The 8878-nt window shown below is 40.1% G+C and overlaps 1 long non-coding RNA gene across 1 annotated transcript in view; it reads right to left on the bottom strand.

The window, feature by feature from the left end:
* Positions 1–8878, bottom strand: part of LOC109285425 (uncharacterized) — a 102954-nt gene that overhangs the window by 70006 nt on the left and 24070 nt on the right. The gene's annotated exons all lie outside the window — the stretch shown is intronic.

Here is an 8878-nt window from a genome sequence, read left to right as displayed (position 1 = left end):
AAATTTCCAATCCGTCTGGTAGATGGCCTTTTCATTTCATATTTGATTTTGAAATGGGAAAGAAATGAAAATGTGTGCCTAGGCTATTTTTAAATATTTAAAAGATTGTTTGAGAAGCATGGTTAAAGGGAACAATGGTTCAGTTTTGTGTATGTTGGTAAGCACAGACCTGTACCAGGGATGTGGGATAACCCTGTTCAGACCTAATTTCACCAGAGAAGTTCCAAGCAGACATCTCCTACTAGGATACTTAACAACCAGACTATCAGGTATTTCAGTGTGAAGCCTGGTAACTGTTTCACTTTGTAGAAAACAATGTAAAATCTATACTAATAGAATAGAGAAAGCTAAAGAAGTGTGTTTTCAAATATGTCCCCATTCTTGGGATTGCTGTTTAGTTAGAAATCTGAATACTTGTGATTCAGACCTTGTACCCTCTAGCTTTTAGGAGCTATTCCAAGCATTTTGAAATACAATTATCAGAAAAATCCCAAAATAGTATGAGATAGAAATGAGGAAAACCTATGAGAGGCAGAAACTATTTCTGTTGATGAAAAATGGGATCTCCCAATGGCGGGGCAGATTGTGCTGTATCTGAAGACCTGTTGCCACTCTTTGCAAAAACAGGCAGAAGAGTACCTTCAAAGTGTATGGAGGAGGTCATAGATTTATTTTGGAAATATTTGGCCTGAAGGTGAGCAGCTATGGGAAAGCAGAATCTGTTAATAGAAATGAGCACAACATAAAAAGGAAGTTGGAACCAAGGTACTTTCTGGCTCATGCTATAGACAAAAATTCCTGAAACGTTCAGAAGTTCATGGAGAAATATTCAGACCAGGCCCCTTATCCAGTTCAGATTGAATTCAATGGGATGATCTCCATTAGCTCTGGTAGGTGATAAATCTAGGGACAGGTTAGAAGCTTATCGGAATTTGATGTAGATGCTTTAAAGCTTCCTAATTATTTACATCATGGCAACAGAAGAAGCATACAACATTGTTTCCAACCAAAGTAAAATGCAGATTCAGCCTTATATAACCACCCCAGGCTCATTGCCTCATGGGTCCTTTGTTACTGGGGGTTAAGAGGTGATAATTGACTCATAAACATATTTTAGATTATGTTTTTTAAAAAGCATGTAAAGTGATTGTAGATTTATATATTTAATGGTCAGAAAGAACCATTACAATTTTTAGTTTTACCTCTTAAATCACAAAAGCCAAAGAAATTCACCCCATTCTTCCAGTATTAGGTGAAGAACTTCTAGTTGAGAAAGTGTATGCAAGTTTAAATCTATCTTTTTTTTTTTTTTTTTTTAACGAAAGAAATAAACTAATAAAGAATCCACCATATCTCTACATAAATTATGAAGACACAAGCTCTTAGAGGGTTGGAGTCTGATTGACAATATCAGTGAAACTTATTCTTTTAATTTATGTAATTTCCTCTCAGAGTTTATTGGATGACAGAGTTTACAAATACAGGTATTCATATATTTGATGCCTATATTATTAATATTTGTTGGCATCATTCTGCACTGGGGGTACACCTATATGGCTTTCTTCCAAACCATAGCTCTGTGGCTGACAAACATAATCTGTTTGCTCCCACTGCAGTGCACCAGGCAATTAGGTGGATGAAAAGGCCTCAAGAGCCTTTTCTTCCCCTAGTGCCATTTTCAGGCTTGCCAAGACAGACAGCTGGCATGTGCATTCAGCGATTCTCCAGGGCATTCACTCTGCCTAATTGCTGGTCTTTGGTAACCAGGATGAAGTGAATGGGGCTTATTTTGTTGACAGCAGATTTAAGGTCAGGTACAAAATTGTAAAGACATGCCCAAGCTCCTGCTGGAATGCCACTCTAGGTTGTGTCATCTTCCCACTGGTAACTGTGCACAACCTTAAACACAAGTAAATGTGAGATAGCATGTCCTTTAATGGGACATTCACCACAGGAGAAGATCATACAACTAAGCCCCGTTCCAATCCTTCTCCATATACATGATCTAGAATAATCAGTTTGGTTAATCTTTTTATCATGTGCATTGTATTGGCATGGTCAGGACATTCTACATTAATGGATTATTTGATTGTTCAGTAGCTGTGTCTAGACAGAGGATGTTACAAGTGACAAAAAGTGTCTGATTTTATATACACTGAGGTAATCTGAGGTATACTCTGAATCAGACATAGGGTTCATAGAGTTAATCAGAATTCCTAAGTGCTACATAGATTCCCAAAACCAACACATTAGTGAAATTATATTTGGCACGGGTGAAGGCAAGGGGAAAGTAAAATAAGAAATAGCTCTCAATCATAAGAGTGATTGACAGCAATTAAAACTGAGATGCTGCAGAGGATTTACATTGCTTGAATGGATTTAGAATACCCAGAGACGGACACATGGTGATACTTACCTAACAGAGAGAGTGTAAACAGAGAGGAAAATGTATAACATTTGTCACTCTCTGCTTGCTATCAAATGACTGAGAAATATTGCCTAAAATTTAAAAAAATTAAGGTTGCTATGCTTTTGTTCAAAATCCTTATACAAAATTCTCACTGCCATTAATAGGAGCTCTGTGTGTATATCAGTGTTAGTGAAAATCAATCATTGCTGAAAATAGCTCTGGATGCAGTTGCACATGAGGGAGCAATGTCTGTATTTAACTTACCTTTACTTGACTCAGAAGGTATTCCTCATAATATAATTCACTAATGATTTCCAACACTGCTACCAGATTTGTGATTGCTTTCTGACACTAAAATGTGCAATATGGCAAAACGTTTTAAGGGTAATTCACTGGAAGTCATGAGAACTAGGAAAACAGAACTGGAAAGGACCTTGAAGGTTATAGTGATCACTGGGTTCAATAAATACAGTCATACATGACAGAGAAGAAATAATAATGAACTTTATGGTGCAGCAATAGACAACCTCTTCAGTCCCTCTGTCTAAAAGCTACTACCTAACTGACGGACTATCTTCCAATTCCCAACTCTTCTAAATGAGAAATTATCTTCAAATTATAACTTCTCTCACTACTCATATCATCAAATCCTGAAGTGATGGTAGGAAACCATGTAATAAAATATTATCCAAAGGGCTCCACAAGAACATTTGCTTTGGCCCACCTTGGCCATGCAATACCCCATAATAAACTTAGGATATTTTGTACAAAATGCCTGCTGTAATATTCAAGAGAACAGGAGAGGCAAGATCAGTGACTTGGGCTCCTGTACTAACAGGTAATTTGTTAGGAAAAAATGGCCCCAGATGAGCTGAGGAATGTACTATGGCCCACACTACAGGAGAAGGTTAAAAAATAAACAAAATCAAAAAAGCTAAAGCAATAAATAATTAAATAAAATAATTGTGGCCAATTTGAAAATTCTTCTTGGCCCTTTATTTTCAGTTTGACCAAAAACACATAAGCCAACATCCAGGTATCTAAGAGGTTTCTTGTCCTATTAGGAGCATTAGCAAATCTGATCCTATCTCCCCAAAAATGGCATATTTAGCTGTTTATATATAGGATTTGTCTTCTGCAGTAGTCAAGGGAGCAAAAGTGCATCCTCCTGTAGTAATGACCTGATCTTTATCCCCTTACATCTAGCTTCCCACCAAAAATCACCTGTCCCCATAATCCTGTTTCTCCTGTTCTGTCCTGGAGTTTACAAGAATCCAACAACATAACACTTGCGTGCAGTGGGTAGGCATAACCCAAACGATCAAAGTCATGCTCAAACCTAGCAGACCTCCAGGCTAACAGAGTAAAAACATGCCACTTTCTGTAGCCAACAGCACAGAACAGAGTAATGAAGTTAGCACTACACTCAGTTGCCTCTGACATCCAACCTGTATGATGATATATTCATGTACAGTGTAGTCAAGCAGAAACCACTTTCAGCACAAAATTGCATACAAATTTGAATACATGCCTTTAGAGACCACCAAAAGATGACTTAACACAATGTTCTAAGCAAGCAATGATACTTCCATGCTCAAAATGTCACAAAGGTAAGCAAAGATGACTCGTGTCAGTTTGGGCACTACTCTGTTCCACTACTACCACCCTTACTGCTCTTGGATGCTGGCTCTGGACACGCTACTGTCCTGCACCCAGTACCCCACCGTTGCTGCAGAAATCGCTGGGGCAGGTCACATGTCCCCCTGTACTCCCTTCAGTTGCTGCCTATGAAGGGAAGGTTAGCTTTCCAAACAAATACTATTGGCTTTAGATGGTGAGACTACTATCTTTCAAAAACATTGGCATTTAATTGAAACAAAACAAAGTTCTCATACTTTAGAAACTACACTTCACCCAATGAGATTTCAATAAAAGTCCTGACTGTGTACACTCAAAAATATTTAGATGATTGAGCAAATTTAGTGTTGGTATGAATGCAACCCTATTTGTTTCTGTTGAGTCACGCCTGCTTGGACCAGGACTCAACATGGCCTATCAAATAATAGAAAGACAGACAAAGAAACTGATAGGAAGAAAGTATATTGTTTCTCTCTTAGACAACGATTAACACCACAGGACATTAAAAGAAAGAAAAATAAAAAAGCACTGAATGTTTGACTCTGTTGTTCTTTATTAATAATCAGATAATTGATTTAAATTAGTTTTGGAGCCTTCACACTAATGAAAGAACTAGTACAGACTTATGCTGACATGAATTGCTCCCAAGATATTTTCTGAACTACTGAACTGGCCCAAAGGAAGAGCAACAGAAGGTATTTCAGTTTATATTCCCGGCTCATCTATTTCAACTGAGGAGTCAGAGACTTCAGAAGATTTTCTTTGGTTCTGATCTCTAAGGGCTTAGAATAAAACATAGTAGAAGAGAATCTCATATTCAGTGTTAAACAACATTTTCTAGAACAATCTATGGTGAGATATACTCTATACCAAACAACTTTCCAATAAATCTGGGAAGGCACAGGGGGTAGGAGAAGTCAATGAACCATGCTGAGTAATAAAATGATCTCACAACACACAGGAAGATCTCATAGGTGTTTATTTTTAGAATACAAGGTTGTTCTATGTTGAACCAATCTTTTTTTACTATTACTGTTAGTTTTTGGCTAAGACATTAAAACTAAAATGTGCTGAAAATACTTTGTATGTCTTTGACTTTTAATTTACCAGAAAAGAATTCAGTTAGGACTCTGGTCTCCCATTAATACACATACACACACACTTGTGTGCACACACACACACACACACACACACATGTATGCATGCACACATCTTCAATTAGCATCAGTGGAAATGTATTCATGTGTGAAGACTAAAGAGTAAATCTCATGGTGAGTAAACCATACTGTTGCCTCACTTGAATTGGGGTTGAAATGCACTGTTTGCCCTGTCAGTGAGCTCAGGGCCTTAAGGGTTTTCATGCAGAAGTTCAGAGAAGGATGAGGAAATGAAACATCAGTTACAGAATAAGTTGATTAAATCACATTTTTTTAACATGACTTTAGGGAGGAGAAAGAAGAGTAGCAAAGGTAAGCTTCAGACTAAATTGTTAAATGGATCTAAGGGAATGAGAAAAGAGCCAGAGTGCATGAATTAAGGATTAACGTTTTAACATAGAATTTATCCATTTTCTAGTTTTCTAAAGCAATTCAGACTGTGAAGAAATATGTCAATTTTTCCCCCTTTTAGTAACTCAATTTCCCTTCTATTGCATTGAAGAAACCAAAGGAACACAGTGTTCCCTCACTAAGTAGCAGCAAATTAACATAATGCTTTTAGATATTTGCATACCTCAATATTTCGTGTGTTTCTTAAAGCCTCCACTCCTGGAGTCAAGTGATTTTTATGAGTCTCAGTTTGCTTTAATTAACAAAGGAGTAAATTTCTAACCCACATACTTACAAAAGAAAACTATGAAAGTGCAACTCAAAAACCAAAGAAACTAAGCTAAAAATCCCACAACTATTTTGAACTACCTCCGATGGCAGGCTATTCCAGACCTCGGGGGCTCGGACAGTAAAGACATTCTTCCTTACGTCCAGCCTGAAACGGTCTTGCAGTAGTTAATAACCATTCGACCTCGTCATCCCTTGGGGCACTCTGGTGAACAAACGTTCCCAGAGATCCTGGTGGTCACCCCGATAAACTTATAGTTGGCCATCAGATCACCCCTGGGCCTGTGCTTTTCCAGGCTAAAGAGACCTATAGCTTTCAGCCTGTCATCATAAGGTCTGTTTTCCTGACCTCTGATCATGCACGTGGCTCTCCTCTGGACTCGCTCAAGCTTCTCCACATCCTTTTTCAATTGTGGAGCCCAAAACTGGACGCAGTACTCCAGCTGTGGCCTCACCAAGGCAGAGTACAAAGGGAGAATCATGTCCCGAGATTTGCTTGAGAAGCATCTATGGATTCAAGTCAACGTTTTGGTCGCTTTACTAGCCACAGATTCACACTGAAGGCTCATGTTCATCTTGTGTTCAATGATGACCCCCAAGTTTCTTTCTTCCATAGTGCTAGTCAGTGTAGCACTGCCAAGCATATAAGGATGCTGCACGTTTTTCATCCCAAGGTGGAGAACCTTCATTTTTCAGTGTTAAACACCATCAAGTTATAATCCGCCCATTTGCTGAGCCTGTCTAGGTCAGCCTGGATCGCCCTCTTGTCTTCAGGTGTGGATGCTTTGCCCCAAAGTTTGGTGTCATCAGCAAATTTGGCCAGTCCACTTCTGACTCCAATGTCAGCATCATTAATGAAGATGTTGAACAATATGGGTCCAAGGACAGAGCCTTGGGGGATCCCACTGGTCACAGGGCACCATGATGATTGACTTCCATCAATTACCACCCTTTGGGTCTGACCACAGAGCCAATTTCCCAGCTGGCGGATTGTGGTGAACCCAAGGCCACAACTGGCCAGTTTTGCCAAGAGGTAATCATGGGATACCAGGTTGAAGGCTTTTTTGAAGTCAAGATATATGACATTAATCTCTTTTCCCTTGTCCAAATAATAGGTCACCTGGTCATAAAAGAAAATGAGATTGGTCAAGCAAGACCTACCCGCTACAAACTCATGCTGGCTATCCCTGAGGATGTTGGTGCCAGCCAGTCCATTAAGGATGGCCTCTTTAATAAACTTTTCTAAAACCTTCCCCGGGATAGAGATCAAGCTGATGGGCCTATAGTTTGTCAGATCCACTTCCCTCCCTTTCTTGAAGATAGGCACCACATTGGCCTTCTTCCAGTCTTTGGGCAATACACCAGAGCACCAGAGGATCTCAAAGATCCATGCCAGAGGCTGGGCTATTATGCTCACCAGCTTCTTGAGTACCCTGGGGTGTAGACTGTCAGGGCCAGCTGCCTTAAAGCTATCCAGCCTCTCAAGGTGTTCCTTCATGAGGTAAGCATAGATGAAGGGCAGGGGATCTCCCTCACCCAGACCTCCCTGTTCTATAGTGGGCATGGGTGTCCCATGGGACTGATGAAAGACCGACGCAAAGTACCCATTTAATAGGTTGGCTTTTTCCTGGGCGCCAGTTGTCAGTTGTCCCATCTGGTTTAGCAGGGGTCCAATGTTGCCCTTGCTTTTCCTCCGGCTCACTACATATCTGAGAAAGGACTTTTTATTGTCTTTGATACTCGAAGCTAGTTGGAGTTCAGTTGCAGGCTTGAATTTTCTGGTTTGCTCCCTGCAGGACTGGACCAGTGCAGAATATTCCTCCTTGGAAGTGAATCCCATCCTCCATCCTTTGTAGGCCTTTCTTTTTAGCCTCAGGAGGTCTGCTAGATCCCTGGAGAGCCAGGGGGGCTGCTGTGCCCTCTTGCTTCCTTTCCTTCAAGATGGAATAGAATTAGCTTGTGCATTGAGGATCACTCCCTTTAGGAGAAACCACTCTTCCTGAACTCACCTCCCCCTGGGGTCATGGTCCCTTAGGGCCTCACTGACAAGCCTCCTGAGCTTGTCAAAGTTGGCTTTCCTGAAGTCAAAGACTTCAGTGTTGCTGACTGACTTGCCAGCTTTACGGCGGATGATTTTCTTGGGTTGTGATGTAAATACATTGGACAATGGCAGTAGGGTAAAGGGACAGTTACTCTGCTGAATGTCCTGGATTTCTAAATAAAATAGAGGCAACAATTTGAGCACAGAAATGCATGTTGCCTGTGCAACTTACACTATCTACTGCATGAGCACAGTAAAGATTACAGGAACATTGTGTGAGTAACCACTGTCACTGTTACTCCTAAGGGAAATTTAGATGCTTGGGAACCAATAAAGCTACAGCAGCAATGATTCCATCATGCAAATGAAGCTTGGAAGTTAAATTGCATGGATTTTTCCTCTTCTAATAATTTTCCCAGTAGGGAACAACTTGCTTCGGAAGAGTAATATTGCCAGTGGGAGAGGGAGGAGGGTGCTTCCCCTTCCCCCACATTGGTCATACGTATCCAGATAGAATACATCCACTTGTTTCTTGGTTTTTAAAGTTTTAAAATAGACGATTGAAAGACATAGGAGAACTCTCTTCGATGTTAACATTTTCTTTTCTGCTTCTACTTTATTTAAAGGCCCATAGCATGTGATAGATACTTCTTCTAAAGAGAAACCTTGGTATATTATTCAAATTGCACTGGTCAAAAAGAATAGGACAACATTCTGAATTTAAGGGTGCCTACAGACATTATATTTAGTTCTGGAGGATAGATCAGGTTAAAATGGCTGCCTGATATACTTCAGTGATTAGATAGGTACCAGGAGCTTGATCTAAGGTAAGCTGGGGGAGAGGGAGGTGCAAGCAGGATCGGGGATGGAGGGGCTAGTGGGACTGTTGGGGGTTGTACTATCAAACAGCTCTTTCCATTGCCTTTTACTTGGAAAAAAAAGAGTTCTTTGCCT

This window comes from Alligator mississippiensis, chromosome 1, assembly GCF_030867095.1.
Source record: "Alligator mississippiensis isolate rAllMis1 chromosome 1, rAllMis1, whole genome shotgun sequence".
In the NCBI taxonomy this organism is placed as follows: Eukaryota; Metazoa; Chordata; order Crocodylia; family Alligatoridae; genus Alligator; species Alligator mississippiensis.
Note: the sequence above shows the minus strand (reverse complement) of the source record. Positions and strands in the feature narration are given on the sequence as shown.